Below are 19,213 nucleotides of genomic sequence, written 5' to 3'. Positions count from 1 at the left end.
TTGATATCCATGTCATCTTTCTAGCATAAATCATTTCTATTACCTATATTTTCCAATTTGTTTAAAGCTGAGTTAGAACATAAAGACACTTATAAAACAGTATGAAGAGTCATTCTAAATTTTTATGATTTCCTCCCAATCTTTTACAGTTGTTTCTCTCACACCAATTTGATATAGTATTTAAAAAAAAAAAATTTTTTTTTAGTGTTTATTTTTGAGAGAGAGAGAGAGAGAGCCAGAGTGCAAGCTGAGGAGGGGCAGAGAGAGAGGGAGACACAGAATCCGAAGCAGGCTCCAGGCTCTGAGCTGTCAGCACAGAGCCAGATGTGGGGCTCAAAACCACGAGCTGTGAGATCATGACCTGAGCTGAAGTTGGACGCTTAGCTGACTGAGCCACCCAGGTGCCCATACAGTTTTGTTTTTTTTTAATGTTTATTTATTTTTGAGAAAGAGAGCGAGAACTAGTGCATGAGAGTGGGAGGGGACAGAAAGAGAGGGGGACAGAGGATCTGAAGTGGGCTCTGCTCTGACAGGAGGGAGCCAGATTCAGGGCTTGACCTCAAAACTGTGAGATCATAACCTCAGCCAAAATCAGGAGTCGGTCATTTAAGTGATTGAGCCACCCAGGCACTTTGATACAGTATTTTTATTTTTTTAAATTTTTTAAATTTTAAATTATTTCTATTATTATTATTAAAATTTTTTTTAATGTTTATTTTTTGAGAGAGAGTGAAACAGAGCATGAGTGGGGGAGGGCTAGATAGAGGGAGACACAGAATCTGAAGCAGGCTCCAGGCTCTGAGCTGTCAGCACAGAGCCTGATGCAGGGCTCAAACCCACAAGCCGTGAGATCATGACCTGAGCTGAAGTCGGACGCTTAACTGACTGAGCCACCCAGGTGCCCCTAATATGGTATTTTTTTTAAATTTTTTTTTTTTTCAACGTTTATTTATTTTGGGGACAGAGAGAGACAGAGCATGAACGGGGGAGGGGCAGAGAGAGAGGGAGACACAGAATCGGAAACAGGCTCCAGGCTCTGAGCCATCAGCCCAGAGCCCGACGCGGGGCTCGAACTCACGGACCGCGAGATCGTGACCTGGCTGAAGTCGGACACTTAACCGACTGCGCCACCCAGGCGCCCCTAATACGGTATTTTTAAAGCAACTTTATAAAATATTTAATTTAGAGAAGTGTCAAGTCTCTTTGCACAATCATATTAGTAATGTCTGTGATTTTAAATAAATTGTACAATTTAAGTGACAAGTACAACTTTCGTAAATAGATCAGGAGAAAATAGCTGATTCTTGGTAAGCATATAACTTACATGTGCTAGAAAGTAGTCTGCTAGCTGTATGTGTTCAGCTTGCAGCGGGCATATTCAGTATATTTTATAGTGAAATCGTAATGGGTTACTTAATTCACCAAATCACTTCAGTAGAGGTTAGTTAAGAATGCTTTTAGGGGCTCCTGGGTGGCCCATCGGTTAAGTGACTGGCTTCGACTCAGGTCATGATCTCTCATGGTCCATGGGTTCGAGCCCCGTGTCAGGCTCTGTGCTGACGGCTCAGAGCCTGGAGCCTGCTTCAGATTCTGTGTCTCCTTCTCTCTCTGCCCCTCCCCCGCTTGTCCTGTGTCTTACTCTGTCTCTCAAAAATAAATAAATGTAAAAAAAAAATTAAAAAAGAATGCTTTTATATATTGCTTTTTTTCATTTATTTACTTTTGCTAAATCATCTAGAATCAAACTATTGGATCAAGGAATAACAATATTTTTATAAGGAGTTTGTCATTTAAAATAAATCTGTGGCTTCTAAATTGTCATACCATATAGTATAACTTTTTAAGTTTTTACACATTGTTTTAAAAACTAGTTATAACTTCTGAAAGTGCTGGATTCCATTGTTTTAAGACTTAGGTGTCTAGACTCAGTGAACATATACCATAATAGACATACAGGGAATCCAACCAAGTAGTTGTGTTGATAGTGATTAATGCATACGTTGTTAGCACACCTGAGGTAGGAATTGTATCTGGACCGACATTTTGCTTTGGGAGGAAGATTCTGGGGATTAATTTTATGGAACACATGTGGTTTTTATACTTCAGTCTCCTAGAACTTCATAGATGCCAAAGTGGACATCAAGACCCAGTGAATAAGAGTAAGACCATGTATTACTGCCCTAGCCTAACAAATACCAAGAATGTTACATGATAACAGTGGTTCACCCTGCCTCGATCTACCAAGGGGTAATGTGATGAGCCCACTTGATGGCATTTTATGTAGTGGGTTGTACTGCAGCTGAGGTACCCAGTACTAAGGGCTTAGCACCTTTTGTAGCAAGCCAGTTACCTATTTCAGAGAGTGAGCAGTCACTTTGTGGTCATTTTGACCTATCTAATTGTCTTCATTACTAGTTATAAAAATGGCTTAGAGTCAGAGGACAGTTAGGTCTTCAGTTTGTCATACTCAGTAAAGACATACAGGGATCCTTGGGATTCATTGCAGGCGATTGCAGTCTACCCTTGAAAATTAGATGCAGTGACATTCAGTGAAATCCATTTAGTTTGTCTTGTATAACACTAGATTAAGGCTATTCTTTTTTTTTTTTTTAATTTTTTTAAACATTTACCTATTTTTGAGAGACAGAGCGTGAGTGGGGGAGGGGCAGAGAGAGAGAGGGAGGAGACACAGAATCTGAAGCAGGCTCCAGGCTATCATCACAGAGCCCAACGCAGGGCCCGAATTTATGGATGGCGAGATCGTGACCTGAGCTGAAGTCGGTCACCTAACAGGCTGAGCCACCAAGGTGCCCCTAGATTAAGGCTATTCTGAACAGGATCCCAATTAGCAGGATGAAGGCATTCTGCAATGTGTATCTCAGCTATCCACCTCAGGATCCCAGATTCAGCCAAGTGAGTAAGTCTCAGAAGGGACTAGTAGGTGTCTTCAGAGTTCAGATTAGTTTCCTTTCCTTAGCATGTATGGCTTGTTCCACTTAACCAGTAGTATTAATCCAACTCAGTAGGAGGTATTGGCCAGAATGTAGTCCAAGGCCAGTCTTCTACCCATTATAATCCATGCAAGGACATTTAGACCTATCTGCTGATGTGCTAGGGCTCGTGCCATTGCATTGGTTGTGGTAGCTAGGTTAAGGACAGGTGACTGACCATTTTATTAAATTAATTAATTCATTTTTAAATTTACATCCAACTTAGTTAACATATGGTATAATAATGATTTCAAGAGTAGAATTTAGTGATTCATCACTTACATAAAACACCCAGTGCTCATCCCAACAAGTGTCCTCTTTAATTATCTTTGCCCATTTAGCACATCCCCCCACCCAAAATCCCTCCAGCAACCCTCAGTTTATTCTTTGTATTTAAGAGTCTCTTATGGTTTGTTCTTCTCCCTGTTTTTGTATTATCTTTGCTTCTCTTCCCTTATGTTCATCTGTTTTGTATCTTAAATTCCATAGTCGGACGCTTAACCGACTGAGCCACCCAGGCACCCCTGCCATGTCTTCTTTATCCATTCATCAGTCAGTGGACATTTGGGCTCTTTCTGTACTTTGGCTATTGCTGGTAGTGCTGCCATAAGCACTGGGGTGCATGTGCTCCTTCGAATCAGCATTTTTGTATCCTTTGGATAAATACCTCGCAGTGCAATTGCTGGGTCTTAGGGTAGTTCTATTTTTAATTTTTTGAGGAACTTCCATACTGTTTTCCAGAGTGGCTGTACCAGTTTGCATTCCCACCAGCGCAAAAGGGTTCCTTTTTCTCTACATCCTCGCCAACATCTGTTGTTGCCTGAGTTGTTAATTTTAGCCATTCTGACAGGTATGAGGTGGTATCTCATTGTGGTTTTGATTTGTATATCCCTGATGATGAGTGATGTTGAGCATCTTTCCATGTGTCTTAGCCATCTGTATGTCTTCTTTGGAAAAATGTCCATTCATGTCTTTTGCCCATTTCTTCACTAGATTATTTGTTTTTTTTGGGGGGGTGTTGAGTTTGAAAAGTTCTTTATAGATTCTGGATACTAACCCTTTATCTGTCATTTGCCACTATCTTCTCCCATTCTGTCAGTTGCCTTTTAGTTTGGCGATTGTTTCCTTTGCTGTATAAAAGCTTTTTATCTTGATGAGGTCCCGACAGTTAGTTTTTGCTTTTGTTTCCCTCGCCTCCTCCTCCGGAGACATGTCAAGTAAGAAGTTGCTGCGGCTAAGGTCAAAGAGGTTGTTGCCTGCTTTCTTCTTTAGGATTTTGATGGCTTCCTGTCTTACATGTAGGTCTTTCATCCATTTTGAGTTTATTTTTGTGTATGGTGTAAGAAAGTGGTCCAGGTTCAATTCTTCTACATATCACTGTCCATTTTTCCCAGCCACCATTTGCTGAAGAGACTGTCTTTTTTCCATTGGATATTCTTTCCTGCTTTGTCGAAGTTTAGTTGGCCATATGTTTGTGGGTCAATTTCGGGGTTCTCTATTTTGTTCCATTGATCTATGTATTTTTGTGCCAGTACCATACTGTCTTGATGATTACCGCTTTGTAATACAGCTTGAAGTCTGGAATTGTGATACCTCCAGCTTTGGTTTTCTTTTTCAGGATTACTTTGGCTATTCAGGGCCTTTTCTGGTTCCATACAAATTTTAGGAATGTTTGTTCTAGCTCTGTGAAGAAAGCTGGGGTTATTTTGATAGGGATTGCATAGAATATGTAGATTGCTTTGGGAGGTATCTACCAGGTTACGGATTGTTACTTGTGGGGCATGAACTCCATTATCAGGGAACAATACTTGCTCTGTTGTATGGAACCAGGAGTGAGTGTATCTCTCTGTAGGATAGACTTCTTTCCCTGGGGACCCAACAAGGAGAATGTAGTCCAAGGGTTAGTGCTCTTAGGAACATTGTCTAGGGCAGTGTTGGCAAACGGTAGGCCTTGTAATTTTAGATTCAGTTATTAAGAAACATTTTTACGTCTGCAGTGAAAGGTAATTTCTATAGCTATTTGTTATTTGATAATAGTGGTTGGGCGTGGCTCTTCTTGTTCAGAAAAATTTCAGTCTCATTCTTGAGCTCAAAAAATTGCAGTGAAACACTTCCACTGCTTAGCATTGAACTGCTGTGTGGTAGGGTAGGTCAGGACATTCAGCTTCTATTTCTGACAAAAATTCATGAAACTGACAATAATTAAGTCCACAACAGCAAATGAAGTTCACTGTTGAAACTCCCGGTTCATTAACATGAGATAGATTCTGATATTTTCCAGAGTACCTACTGATGAACATTACTGTGAAAAACCATAGGTTTTAAATACTTTACATTTTCATAATCTGTCAAACTAATTTTGTCAAACTAATAAGACTTTTCCTGCTCCACACATATTTTGCCATTATCAGTAACATATCTTAGCAGATTCCACTTTGCATTGTAGTGAATTAGTGTTTTCTCAATTTCTTTGAAAATATTCTCACCCATAATTATTTTGTGTAGGCTATGCCAGTTCTTTAGTCACTTCAAACTCGTCATTGACTCCTTGAATAAACAACAGCTGAGCAGTTTCAGACAACTGTCAGTGCATCAAGAGCCAAAGAAAACCACTCAAAATTGTTTGCCTTGTATTTCAATTGATTGTTGATGTTGTTCCTATTGTCCCCAACTCCTTGAGCAACTATTCTCTCCAAAAGGCTAATCTTGAACTTTTGTCTTTCTGACATACTTCTTCAGCTGCTTCAGAATACAGCTTAATTAACTCAACATCTGGAAATGGCTTTCCTTGTTGGATTAACCACTGAGCCACTTAGAAACTTACTTTGGGTGCAGCCTCATTTTCATTTTTATTAAATTCATAAAAATTTTAATTTTAATTTTATTGAATTCATAAAAATAGGAATTTTATGAAAATTTCATTTTTCATGTTTTATTTCATTTATTATTTTTATGAAGAAATTGTACAATGAAAAGTTCCATTTTAAATTCTTTTCTTTTTTTTTTTTTTTTTTTTGAGAAAGAGAGTAGGGAAGGGGTAGAGGGGGAGAGAGAGAGAGAGAGAGAGAGAGAATGAGAATGAGAATGAGAATGAATCTCAAGTGGATTCCATGCCGAGCAGGGAGCCTGACGCAGGACTCAATCCTACAACCGTGAGATCATGACCTGAGCCGAAATTGAGAGATGCCAGCTCAACTAATTGAGCCACCCAGGTGCCCCTCCATTTTAAATTAAAAATTTTCCATTTAAAATTTTCTAATATTCCTGACTTGCTTTCCTGTTAGTTGGGAATACTCTGATGGTGCTATTTTATTTTATTTTATTTTATTTTTTTGATGAGTGCTTTATAGTCTGGTAATATCAGTGTATGTGGTGTGCTTCTAGCACAGCTATAATGCCACTGCATAATAAGCACAATACTTTGCCGCCTAATTTGATAACAAGGTAATGTATATTCCATTGTGCCTTAAGTGTAAGTAGGGTTGGGGCGCCTGGGTGGCGCAGTCGGTTGAGCGTCCGACTTCAGCCAGGTCACGATCTCGCAGTCCGTGAGTTCGAGCCCCGTGTCGGGCTCTGGGCTGATGGCTCAGAGCCTGGAGCCTGTTTCCAATTCTGTGTCTCCCTCTCTCTCTGACCCTCCCCCGTTCATGCTCTGTCTCTCTCTGTCCCAAAAATAAATAAACGTTGAAAAAAAAAATTAAAAAAAAAAAAAAAAAGAGTAAGTAGGATATTCAAAGCCCACTTTTCTGTTTGTTTTGTTTTGACATGATGGGTATGCATAGGTAAAATAAAAGTTGTGGTATGGCAGTATGCATGGTGATTGACATGCTGTGTAGTTATAACTGTCACTGCAGTATGTAGTGTGCTGAGCAACAGTGTGAAGCTGCGAGAGCGCCACACACAGGCTTTGGTGCAACCATTCATTGCCACTGTTGTAGCATGAAACAACTGGCTGTATTCCAGTTAAATTTTACTTGTAGGCACTTTAATTTTTATGTCACGAAATAGTAATCTTTTTATTTTTTTCAACCATTTAAAAATGGCCTGTAGAAAAATATGCAGTGGGCCAGATTTGGCCCATGGGTTATAGTTTGCTGACACTTGTTATCAGTGCAGGGAACCTTATTTTACTCATTACTGTTGAGGAGTGCATTCCATTTATGCACAAAACTAAATGATGTTAGTGTTAAGTCCAAGTCTGTCTCCTTGTCACTTCCAATCTTTAATTGTATTTCTTTTTTTATTAAAATGTTTTTAATATATGTGAAAGTATTTGGAAAAGTAAAAGAATAAAAGGCAGTAAGAAAAAAAAATCCTATAATCCAGTAATTAAAATAACATTTTTTTCTCTACTTATATAGGAACATGTAAATTTGAATTTATGGTTTATAAAAATGAGGTAATACCTGTGCCATTTGATAACATTTTAAAAATTAACAACATATTTGAACATCTATCCATGTCAGTAATTAAATATCTGTAGTCTCCTGCTGTGGGACATGTAAGGTGTTCATCAGCCTTCTTTGGAATGGGTGAATGACAGTCCTTCAGTTAGCCCACAAATTCCTTAAAACTTGTCTTTTTCAGTTTCTAGTTTCATTTACTTTTCTAAAACCTTCTTCTGATTAGTGATAGCCGGATAGGTCTAGAAAAATACTAATTAATAGAACTTTGGGCAATTATGAGCATGTTGTGTATGTGCCCTGTCCAATATTGTAGTCACAAGTCATATGAGATAGTTGAATGCTTGAAGTATGACTAGTGTGACTAAGGAACTGAATTTTTAATTTTATTTAATTTTTATTTAAACTTAAAAAGTTGCATGTGGCTAGTGACTAGTGTAATATTAGACACTCAGGTCTAGAACTCAGGTTTTTATTTTCCCTTCTAAGCCAACCCCTGTTTTTACAATAATTTGTTCACAATACCACCTGCTACCCAGGCTTGAAACATAGGAGTCATCCTTTAGCTTTTTTCTCTGCCTCCTGCCCTCTCCCTTCCTCCTTCCTTTCCTTCTTTCCTTCCTTTCTTTTTTAGTAAGCTCTACACCCAGCACGGGGCTTGAACTCACCACCCTGAGATTAAGAGTCACATGCTCTACTGACTGAGTCAGCCAGGCACCTCTCCTGCCCTCTTTCTTTGTCAGCTGTTACTAACTGTCCCAATTTTGTGCTGATTCTCCCATTATCCTACAGGTCCTGCCTCAAGTTATTGCAAATATATCCTGATTTTTCTCCTTCATGTTATGTCTTCTCCATTATTCACTTTGCATGCTACAAGCCCATATTGAACTTCCTCACATTGCCCCTTACATTGGGAACCCAGAGTTGCTCCCTTTCCCTTAAGGCTACTTTATAAAACTTTCATTGGTTTCTATGATTTGGTCATCACCTATTACATCTTATGTCTCTTACTGTCTTATTTATTTATTTAATTTTATTAGAGAGAGAGAGAGTGTGCGAGTGTGGGAGAGGGACAAAAGGAGAGACAGAGAGAGAGAGAGAGAGAGAGAGAGAGAGAGAGAGAAAATCCTAAGCAGGCTCCATGCTCATCACGGAGCCTGATGTGGGGCTCGATCCCACAAGCCCGGGATCATGACCTCAACTGAAATCAAGAGTCAGAGGCTAACCAACTGAGCCACCCAGGTGCCTTACTTACTTACTTACTTACTTACTTACTTATTTATTTTAAAGATTTTATTTGGAAATAATCTCTACGTCCAACGTGTGGCTTGAACTCACAACCTTGAAATCAAGAGTCTCGTGCTGAACTGACTGACCTAGCCAGGTGCCCCTGTGTGGTATTTTAAACAAACCATGCTTGGGACACCTGGGTGGCTCAGTTGGTTAAATGTCTGACTTTGGCTCAGGTCATGACTTCAGGGTTCGTGGGTTTGAGCCCCATGTCAGGCTCTGTACTGACATCTCAGAACCTGGAGCCTGCTTCGGATTCTGTGTCTCCCTCTCTTTCTGTCCCTCCCCCCCGCTCATTCTCTCTCTCCCTCTCTATCTCTTTCTCTCTCTTTCAAAAATAAATAAACAAACTATGCTTATTCCTGTCTGGATTTTTTCACTCAAACTGAGCTGCTCTGGAATGGTAGATTCCTGTGATAGTGATTACTAATGTTCACCCGTATCTTATTCTTATCTCCTTGCTAGACCCAGGGAAAAATTGCATTTAGGCAGAGCCATATGGACTAGTCCTAGCCAAAGGAATTTGAGTAGTATGATTTGTGTCACTTCTAGGCTGTAGCATTTAAGAACCAATATGCCTTTCTCCCTTGCTTTGTGGGGGTGTGTGGATGTAGGAGAGATCATATGTTCCAAATGGCATTGTTATAGTAGGGCAGAGCCACCAGCAATAAGGGTTGCTAAGTGACTACATGGAGCATGTCTTCCAGTTCCCTAAGTTAGATATGTAACATGGGAGGGAGAGAGTGGACTTTTGAGTTAAGTTGCTGAAATTTCTGGCTTCATTTATTACATAGCACAGACTAGCCTGTCCTAATTAACATGTTTCCCAAATATACATATTAGGTTAATCAAGTGTCCAGTTTGCCCAGGATTGAAAATTGGGAAGGTCCTGGACCAACTGGGATCCTAATACATACACACTTCCCCACCTATTCAAATTCCACTTGTTTATGTTATTTCCCATTTAAAAAAATTTTATTTACTTTAAAAAAAAATTTTTTTTTTTTAATTTTAGAGAGTGTGTGCAAGTGGGGGAAAGGGATGGTGGGAAAGAGAGAGAGAGATTCTTAAGCAGGTTCCACACTGAGCATTGGATTGACACAGGGCTCTATCCCATGACCCTGGGATCATGATCTGAACCGAAATCAAGAGTCGGACGCTCAACTGACTGAGCCACATAAGCGCCCCTATTTTTCAATTGTAACAGACTCTATGCTCAACAAAACCCAGGATTTTTCACCTCCTGTGGTTGACTAAATTTGTAAGAACTCTAATGATTACATATGCCTGTATTGGTCAGTTCTTTTTCATGCTTAAGCATAGAATTTTTTCCAACTGAGCACTGTAGGATTTGAGGAGTTTACCTGCTTTACTGTTTTTGTTTCATTTTGTTTTTGAAACTTGGTTGTTATCATTATATTATTTTCTTGTAAGCCTGAGTACAGAGTATTTATACTTAAATTTAAAAATATGCAGGCTAACTTTTTAGAGGAAAAAATTAAGTTCTTGTTGCTGTCTTTGCTGCTTTGCTATCCTATTTGTTATCTAAAATGTGATGTATGGTTTACTCTCATGACATGCTATTATACATAGGGTCTGCTGTAGCATCCATTGGTATAATGTGGGTAGAGTAGGGTTGGTTTCAAGTTCATAAAGCAGTTAAGGGTGAGAAGGAGAGGCTAAGGGAAGTGACCCAATTCATGACCCAAGATTTCTGTTACATTGAACGTTTTTCATTTTTTCCTGACTCATGTGCTGGTTATAGACTTTTCCATAAATAGTTAACTCTACACTTTTCCAGAACTAGCCAACTCTTTCAGTGTTAGTTTGTGCTGAATATAGTCAACTTGTTCTGAATTATGTATTCTGACTGGTAGAAGTCCTGCTGACTTGTGTATTTGATGTCAAATAATAATTTCTGTTATACACAATTTTGTGATTATTAATATAGAGAACTTTGATGCTGAAGTAATTAGCATGGATTTATTAATAAGACATTTCTTTCTTAGGTTAGAAAGGAGAGTAAGTTCCTGTATCTTAATTAGTTATGTGACTATCAAACATATGTAGTTGTGATACTGGTTTGTTATTCATCCAACCATTCAAACAGTAACTTCCCATTTTCCCCTCTTCCTTTCAGCCCCAGGCAACCACTATTCTACTGCATGTCTCTATGAATTTAACTATTCTAGGCATCTCATTTGAGTGCAATCAAACATTTATCCTTCTGTGTCTGATTTATTTCACTTAGCATAATGTCTTCAGGGTTCATCCATGCTGTCACATGTGTCAGAATTTCCTTCCTTTTATTTTTAAGTAATCTCTGTGCTCAACCCGGGGCTTGAACTCATGACCCTGAGATCAAGAATTGTATGCTTTACTGACTGAGCCAGCTGGCACCCCTCATTCCTTTTTTTTTTTTTTTTTTTTTTAGAAAAACTTTTTAAACTGTAAAATTTTTCTTTAATTTTTATTTTTTAGAGAGAGAGAGTGCACAAGCAGGGGAGTGGGGCAGAGGGAAAGAGAGAGGGAATCTTAAGTGGGCTCCATGCTCACCTCGGAGTCAGACATGGGGCTCAACCCCATGACCCTGGGATCATGATGTGACCTGAAATCAAGGGTCGGATGCTCTACTACCCAGGCGCGCTCGATTCCTTTTTTTAAAGCTGAATAATATTCTAATGTATGCATGTAGCATATTTTGCTTATGCATTCATCTGTTGATGGACATTTGGGTTATTTCTTCCTTTTGGCTATTGTGAATAATGCTATCAACATTGGTGTTACAAATATCTGTTTGAGTCTCTGCTTTCAGGTATTTTTTGGTATATGCTCAGGTATAGATTTGCTGGATCACATGGTAATTCTGTTTAATTTTCTGAGGAACTGCCTTACTTTTTTCCACAGTAGCTGTTTCATTTTATATTCCCATCAGTAATACACAGGGGTTCCAATTTCTCCACATCCTCACCAATACTTGTTTTCTGGGTTTGTTTTTGTTTTTTGTTGTTTTTGTTTTGTTTTTTATAATAGCCATCCTAATGGGTGTGAAGTGTGGTGTCTCATTGTGGTAGCTCATTTCTTTTATTGCTGAATAATATTCCATTGTATGGATGTACCATAGTTTATTTCTCCATTCACCTGTTGAAGAACATTTTCATTGCTTCCAAGTTTTGACAGTTACGAATAAAACTATTTTAAACATTCATATGCAAATTTTGTGTAGATGTAAGTTTTCACCTCATTTGGGTAAATACCAAGAAGCATGATTGCTAGATCATATGGTAAGAGTATACTTAGTTTTGTAACAAACTACCAAGCTGTCTTCCACAGTAGTTGTATCATTTTGCATTTCCACCAGCAATGAATGGAGGTTCCCCTTTCTAAATTCTACATCTTTGCCAAACTTGCTATTATTGCTATTTAAAAATTTTTATTTTAATTTATTTGAGAGAGACAGAGTGCGTGGGGGAGAGGGACAGAAGGTGGGAGACAGAGAGAGACACAGAGAGAGAGAGAATCTCAAGCAGGCTCCATGCTTAGCACAGAGCTTGATGTACGGTTCAATCCCATAATCCTGGATCATGACCTAAGCAAAATCAAGAGTTGGATGCTTAATGGACTAATCCACGCAGGTGCCCTATCATTGCTATTTTTGATTATAGCTACCCTGGTGGGTATGCAGTGGTATCTCACTAAGGTTTTATTTTCCCTCATTTTTTTTTAAGTTTTTTTTTTTTTTTTTTTAAGTTTATTTATCTTGAGAGAGAGAGAGAGAGAGAGAGAAGCAGAGGGAGAGAGAGAGAATCCCAAACAGGCTCTGCACTGTCAGCACAGAGCCCAATGTGGGGCTCAAACTCATGAACTGTGAGATCTTGACCTGAGCTGACATCAAGAGTCAAATGCTTAACCAACTGGGCCACCCAGGTGTCCCTCCCTATGACTTTAATTCGCATTTCCCTAATTGCTAATGATGTTGAACATCTTTTCATGTGTTTATTGGTCATTTGTATATCTTCAGAGAAATGTCTGTTAATATCCTTTGCCCATTTTTTGATTGGGTTATTTGTCTCTGTGTTATTGAGTTGTAAGGATTCTATATATATTTTAGATACCAGACCCTTATCAGATATATGATTTCCAGATATTTTCTTCCATTCTGTGGTTTGTATTGATAGTGTACTTTTTTGTAATGTTTATTTTTAAGAGAGTATGTGTGTCCACGAATGGGGGAGGGGCAGAGAGAGAGAGGTAGAGAGAGAATCCCAAGCAGGTTCCATGCTGAGTGTGGAGCCTGACCTCATAATCCTGAGATCATGACCTGAGTTGAAATCAAGAGTTGGACACTCAACCAACTGACCGACCTAGGTGCCATGGTATTATACTTTGATATACAAAAGTGTGTAATTTTTATGAAGACCAGTTTATCTGTGTTTGATATGTTTTTAGTGTCTAAGGAATCATTCCATAATCCAGGGCTGTGCACATTTTCACCTACGTTTTCTTTTAAGAGTTCTATAGTTTTGGGGCACCTGGGTGTCTTAGTTGGCTAAGTGTTGGACTTCAACTCAGGTCATGATCTCAGGGTTGTGGAGTCAAGATCATGACCTGAGATGAAGTACTATGCTTAACCGATTGAGCCATCCAGGAGTCCCTGAAGGTTTTTTTGTTTGTTTGTTTGTTTGTTTGTTTGTTTGTTTTTAATTTTTTTTTCAACGTTTATTTATTTTTGGGACAGAGAGAGACAGAGCATGAACGGGGGAGGGGCAGAGAGAGAGGGAGACACAGAATCGGAAGCAGGCTCCAGGCTCTGAGCCATCAGCCCAGAGCCTGACGCGGGGCTCGAACTCACGGACCGCGAGATCATGACCTGGCTGAAGTCGGACGCTTAACCGACTGCGCCACCCAGGCGCCCCTGTTTGTTTGTTTTTTTAATGTTTATTTATTTTTGAGAGAGAGAGATTGCCAGGGAGGGGCAGAGAGAGAGGGAAACAGTCTCTGGCTGTCAGTGAAGAGCCCATTGCAGGGCTCAAACCCACAAACTGTGAGATCATGACCTGAGCTAAAGTCGAATGCTCAAATGACTGACCCATCCAGGCACCTGATAGTTTTAGCTTTTAAATTTAGATCTTTGATGGGTGCCTGGCTGGCTTGGTTGGTGGAGGGTGTGACTCTTGATCTTGGGGTTATGGGTTTGAGTCCTACGTGGTGTGTAGAGATTACTTTAAAAAAGATTAAAATCTTCAAAACAATTTAGATCTTTGATCCATTTTGAATTAATTTTTGTATTTGCTGTGAAGTAGGGGTACAGATTCATTATTTTGCATGGGAAAATCTAGTTTTCCCAGCACTATTTGTTGAAAAGGTTCTTCTTCTGTTGAATGGTCTTCGTACCCTTCTCAAAAATCAGTTGACCTTAAATATATGTATTTATTTCTGGACCCTTAATTAGGTTCCATTGCTCTATTTGTCCTTATTCCATAACCACACTATCTTGATTACTGTAGCTTTATTTATAGTAAGTTTTGAAATTGTGAAGTTTGAGTCCTCCAACTTCATTCTTTTTCAAAATTGCTTGGACTATTTTGTGTCTGTTGCAATTCTCTATGAATTTTAGGATTGTCTTGTCCATTTCTGGAAAAAGGGAAGTTGGAAATTTGTTTTTAAGATTTTATTTTTAAACAATCTCTATACCCAGAGTGGGGCTCAAACTTACAACCTTCAAGGTTGAGTCACGTGCTGTACTGACTGAACCTGCCGGGACCCTGCAGTTGGAATTTTGATAGGGATTGCATTGAATCTGTGGATCAATTTGGAGACTGTTGCCATCTCAAATCAACTTTTTTAAGACAGATTTTCATAATCCCATCCCAAATTTTGACTCACAGTTCATTATTTTGGGAGATGTGTACTCTTTTATTCTTTTCTCCGCTTTTCTATCAGGAACAGATATTTGATCCTGAAACCAGACTTTGAGTGGGTGCATGGTGAAGTTTCCCTGCATTCTTCTCTTTCAAATCTGTCCTGTCTCAAATCTGTTTCCCAGTGTGCAGGATACCTGGGGGTATGGAAACACTAGAGCCTGAAAACTACCATTGTGATTGGCTATTTTGTACTTTTATTTTTTTTAAACATTCATAATTGAAGTATTTTCATTTTGTATACAATGAGTCAGCATGAAGGTAGGTATCTTGGATATCTACAGTTAAGGTAGGTCTCTTGGATGACCCATTGAAGGAAGTTCACTTAATCCAACTTAATGAAGCCTATATCCTTTCATACTGATGGAAGCACTGGGGCATATAATTGAGGCCATATTTCTGGATCAGACCACATGGGTTTGAGCAGATGTGGCAAGAATAAGAACCTTAGCCAAATTTCCTTGGATGGCTCCAGTAGAGCTGCTGGTGACCCATCTTGCTCTCTCAGATGCAACGAGGCAAAAGTTTATTTTGTGCTTCTAAAAATCTGTCTAGTATGGTATCATTTGGGGTATTTGTTTTTGCTATTGAGTAAAGAATTGAACCATATTCTCAATATACTTAGCAGATGTTTTTAATTTGATTATATGAGTTTTTAAGAGCAGTATTTGTCAAGACTAATTGCCTGAATGCTTTTGAAGAAAAGATCATGGCATGCCTGGCTGGCTCAGTTGGTAGAGCATGCGACTCTTGATCTCGGGGTTGTAAGTTCCAGCCCCACATTGGATGTGGAGATTACTTTAAAAAAAAAAAAAGATCTTGAGTGCATAGCTGGCTTAGTTAAGCATCCAACTCTTGATTTCGGCTCAGGTCATGATCTCACTGTTTGTGGAATCAAGCTCTGCATTGGGCTCTGCACTGACAGCATGGAGCCTGCTTGGGAGTCTCTTTCTCTGCCCTGCCCCCAGCATGCAAGCACTCTCTCTCTCAAAGAAATAAACCAAAAAAAAAGAAAGAAAAAAAAATCTTTATTTTAAATCTTTTTTTGTAAGCTTTTTAAAAATTTATTTTGAGATAGAGTGTGTGAGTGGAGGGTGGGGGAGAGAGAGAGAGACAGAGAGAGAGAGAGAGAGAATGAATGAGAATCCCAAGCAGGCTCTGCACTGTCAGCACAGAGCCCAATGTGGGGCTCAGACTCATGAACCGTGAAATCATGACCTGAACTGAAGTCAGATGCTTAACCAATGGAGCCACCCAGATGCTGCCCCACACCCCCAAAAAAGTCTTTAAAAAGAAAATCATGAGCCTTTACCCTGGACCCACCAGATGTTCCATGATGGGGCTTAAGAATCTTTTTTTTTTTTACATTTATTTATTTTTGAGAGACAGAGTGAAACAGAGTGTGAGCAAGGGAGGGGCAGAGAAAGAAGGAGATACAGAATCTGAAGCAGCCTCCAGGCTGAGCAAGTGGTCAGCACAGAGCCTGACATGGGGCTCAAACCCACGAGCCGTGAGATCATGACCTGAGCCGAAGTCAGAGGCCCAACCGACTGAGCCACCCAGGTGCCCTGAGAATCTGTATTTTTAATATATTCACTCAGTAATTTTAATGTGTGTCCAGTTTGGGGGCCCACAGATTTAGAAAGTATTTTGCTCTGCCCATACAACTCTTCTAAACTTGTTGACCTGATACTCATTTTGAAAGTCCTGAGTGTATTTCAGGGCTGGAATATGATGATTGCTGACTCACTTGACTCTTCGTTTGACACTGAAGTGGGTGGGATTTGGTGTGCTAAAGTCTGTTTATCTTTGAAATATTTTTCTCTGAGTTTGTAGTGGAGGATTTATACTGCATTGCTGCTACTGCATAGCTCTATGCTTTTGAAAGTCTGGGTTGGGGGGGGTTGATTAAATGAAAATCACTGAATCTGTCTGTGTCATTGGTTAGCTAAATAAATAGCCTTTTGTGTCCTGATGGCAGTAGACTTTTTCTGGTTTAGGTTTTCCACATGACTTATTATCAAGTATGACAACTTGTCGTGTGTAATCAGCATCACATTAGTCTCATGAGAATAGACACTCCTTTAATCAGCTGCTTTTCTTTAATCTGGCAGGTGAGGCATATGGTAACCAAGACATTATTGTCTTTTACTTTGTGGCATGGTGGTAGTATTGGTGGTGGTGTGATTGGGTATGTGGGTGTGTGTATGTTTTAGGTACGTAGATTTTCCAAAAGGAAGCAGATGGCAGATAAAACATTCATGTATTCCTTATTTTTCACTGTATATAAAAAATTATCATGTTTTAGAATTCAGTAATAATTTTACTTGTCAGATGTACGTTCTTAAAGATTTTTATTTTTAAGTAATCTCTGCACCCATTGTGGGGCTTGAACTCACAACCCTGAGATCAAGAGTCACATGCTCCATGGACTGAGCTAGCCAGATACCCCCAAAAGATCTACTTGCTAATGTTGTTTTTATATGATTTATTTTAGGGTGAATCTTTTCAATTTCTCTAAGTCCCATATTTATATAATGAGGAAGATGGATTAGATGGCCTTTATTTTACAGATCCTTTCAAATCTAAAATTAAATAATTCAGGCATTGACTAAACCTCTTCATAAACATGGAGATAATAGTTGAGGTCTTATTTTTTTTTTAAGTTTATTTACTTATTTTGAGAGAGAGAGCAAGTGAGCATGTGCACAAGTAGGGGAGGGGCAGAGAAAGGGAGAGAGAATCCCAAGCTGGCTCCAAGCTATCAGTGAGGAGCGCATTGTAGGGCTCAAGCCCATGAACTGTGAGATCATGACTTGAGCTGAAATCAAGAGTCAGACGCTCAACTGACAGCTACCTAGGCACCCCAAGGTCTTATTCTTTCCATTCCTCTTTCATAATGTTGTCTTATCATAATTCTATCACCATAAATAAATGGCTCTGTACTCTTACTGTCTTACATAAAATGACTTTCAAAACATGTTTTTAATGTTTATTTATTTTTGAGAGAGATACAGTGTGAGTCGGGGAGGGGTGGGGGGGAGGGGGACACAGAATCCAAAGCAAGCTCTAGGCTCTGAGCTGTCAGCACAGAGCCTAGTGAAGGGGGAGGGGGAGCCTTGAACCCACAAACTGTGAGATCATGACTTGAGCCGAAGTTGGTTGCTTAACTGACTGAGCTACCCAGGCAACCCAAAACGACTTCTTATTTCATTTCTCTTTTGTCATTTGAGCTAGCCTTAAAATATACTGATAACTTTTTAAATTCCTGTAATTTACTGATTTGTTTATAAGTTTTTACTTATTTATTTTGAAAGAGCAGGGGAGGGGCAGAAAGAGGGAGAAGGAGAGAATCCCCATGCGGGGCTCGATCTCACAACTGTGAGATCATGACCTGAGCTGAAAGCAAGAGTCGGACACTTAGCCAACTGAGCCACCCAGTCACCCCTAAATTTCTGTAATTTAAAAATAACTTTAATTTTTGTTTAATTTTGTTTTTCCTTTTTTTTTTTTTTTTTTAATAAAGATTATTTATTTTGAGGCAGAGAGCAAGATCAGGGGAGGGGCAGAGAGAGAGAGGGAGAGAGAGAATCCCAAGCAGGCTCCAAACTGTCAGCACAGAGCCCTATGTGGGGCCTGATCTCATGAACCGTGAGACTATGACCTGAGCCGAAATCAGGGGTTGGACGCTTAACCAACTGAGCCACCTATGTGGCACTTTGTTTTATTTTTTCGTAAGCGTCTTCTCTTGCCAACAATGTTGTCATTTATACACATGAGCCACCCAGGTGCCCCTATTATAACTTTTATTAAATGTTGAGAGCTTGCTGAGCACCAGACATTTTGCACACAGCATTTTTAAAAAAAGTTTTATTTAGGGGTGCCTGGGTGGCTCAGTCAGTTGGGCATCTGATTTCGGCTCAGGTCATGATCTTGCAGTCTCTGGGTTCAAGCCCCACATCAGGCTCTGAGCTGTCAGCACAGAGCCTGCTTCAGATTCTGTCTGTCTATCTCTCTCTCTCTGCCCTTCCCCCTGCTCATGCTCTCTTTCTCAAAAATAAACATTAAAAAGAAATTAAAAAAAAACAAAGCTTATTTATATTTAGAGAGCCCACATAAGCAGGGGAGGGGCAGAGAGAGAAGCCCAAGCACTGACTGTGTCAGTGCAGAGCCCAACTTAGGTCTTGATCCCATGAACTGTGAGCTCATGACCTGAGCCGGGATCAAGAGTCGGACGCTGAACCAACTGAGCCACCCAGGTGCCCCTTATTTGAGTACTTTTTAGTCCTTGCTTGACAAATCTATGACTAAGGGAGTATCTCAAATAGTTTGTAATGTGGTCAGAATGATAATAAACTATAAACTCATTGAACAGTATAAGAAAATATGTACTTAAGTGTTAAACTATGTGGCACAGACGAAACTATATAAATGTGCAAATGTCAGCGATGCAGTAGTAATCATTGAGCAAGATGTTGTAGAGAAGTACAGAGGCTTAAATTGGTCCTTGACAGAATTTGAGTAATCCGGAAGAAGGAGGGCAGTCTGGGTTAGGTAGAAATGTAGCATGTTATGTCCTTTTTGTTAGTGAAGAAATTGGCAGTTGAGT

The 19,213-nt window shown here is 39.5% G+C and overlaps 1 protein-coding gene and 1 pseudogene across 10 annotated transcripts in view; one reads left to right on the top strand and one right to left on the bottom strand.

The window, feature by feature from the left end:
- Positions 1 to 19,213, top strand: part of BCL2L13 (BCL2 like 13) — a 93,166-nt gene that overhangs the window by 14,710 nt on the left and 59,243 nt on the right. The window lies entirely within an intron of this gene.
- On the bottom strand, positions 14,818 to 15,402 carry LOC123591269 (annotated as a pseudogene).

This window comes from Leopardus geoffroyi, chromosome B4 (assembly GCF_018350155.1).
Source record: "Leopardus geoffroyi isolate Oge1 chromosome B4, O.geoffroyi_Oge1_pat1.0, whole genome shotgun sequence".
Classification (NCBI taxonomy): Eukaryota; Metazoa; Chordata; class Mammalia; order Carnivora; family Felidae; genus Leopardus; species Leopardus geoffroyi.
This window is presented reverse-complemented; position numbering and strand designations above follow the sequence as displayed.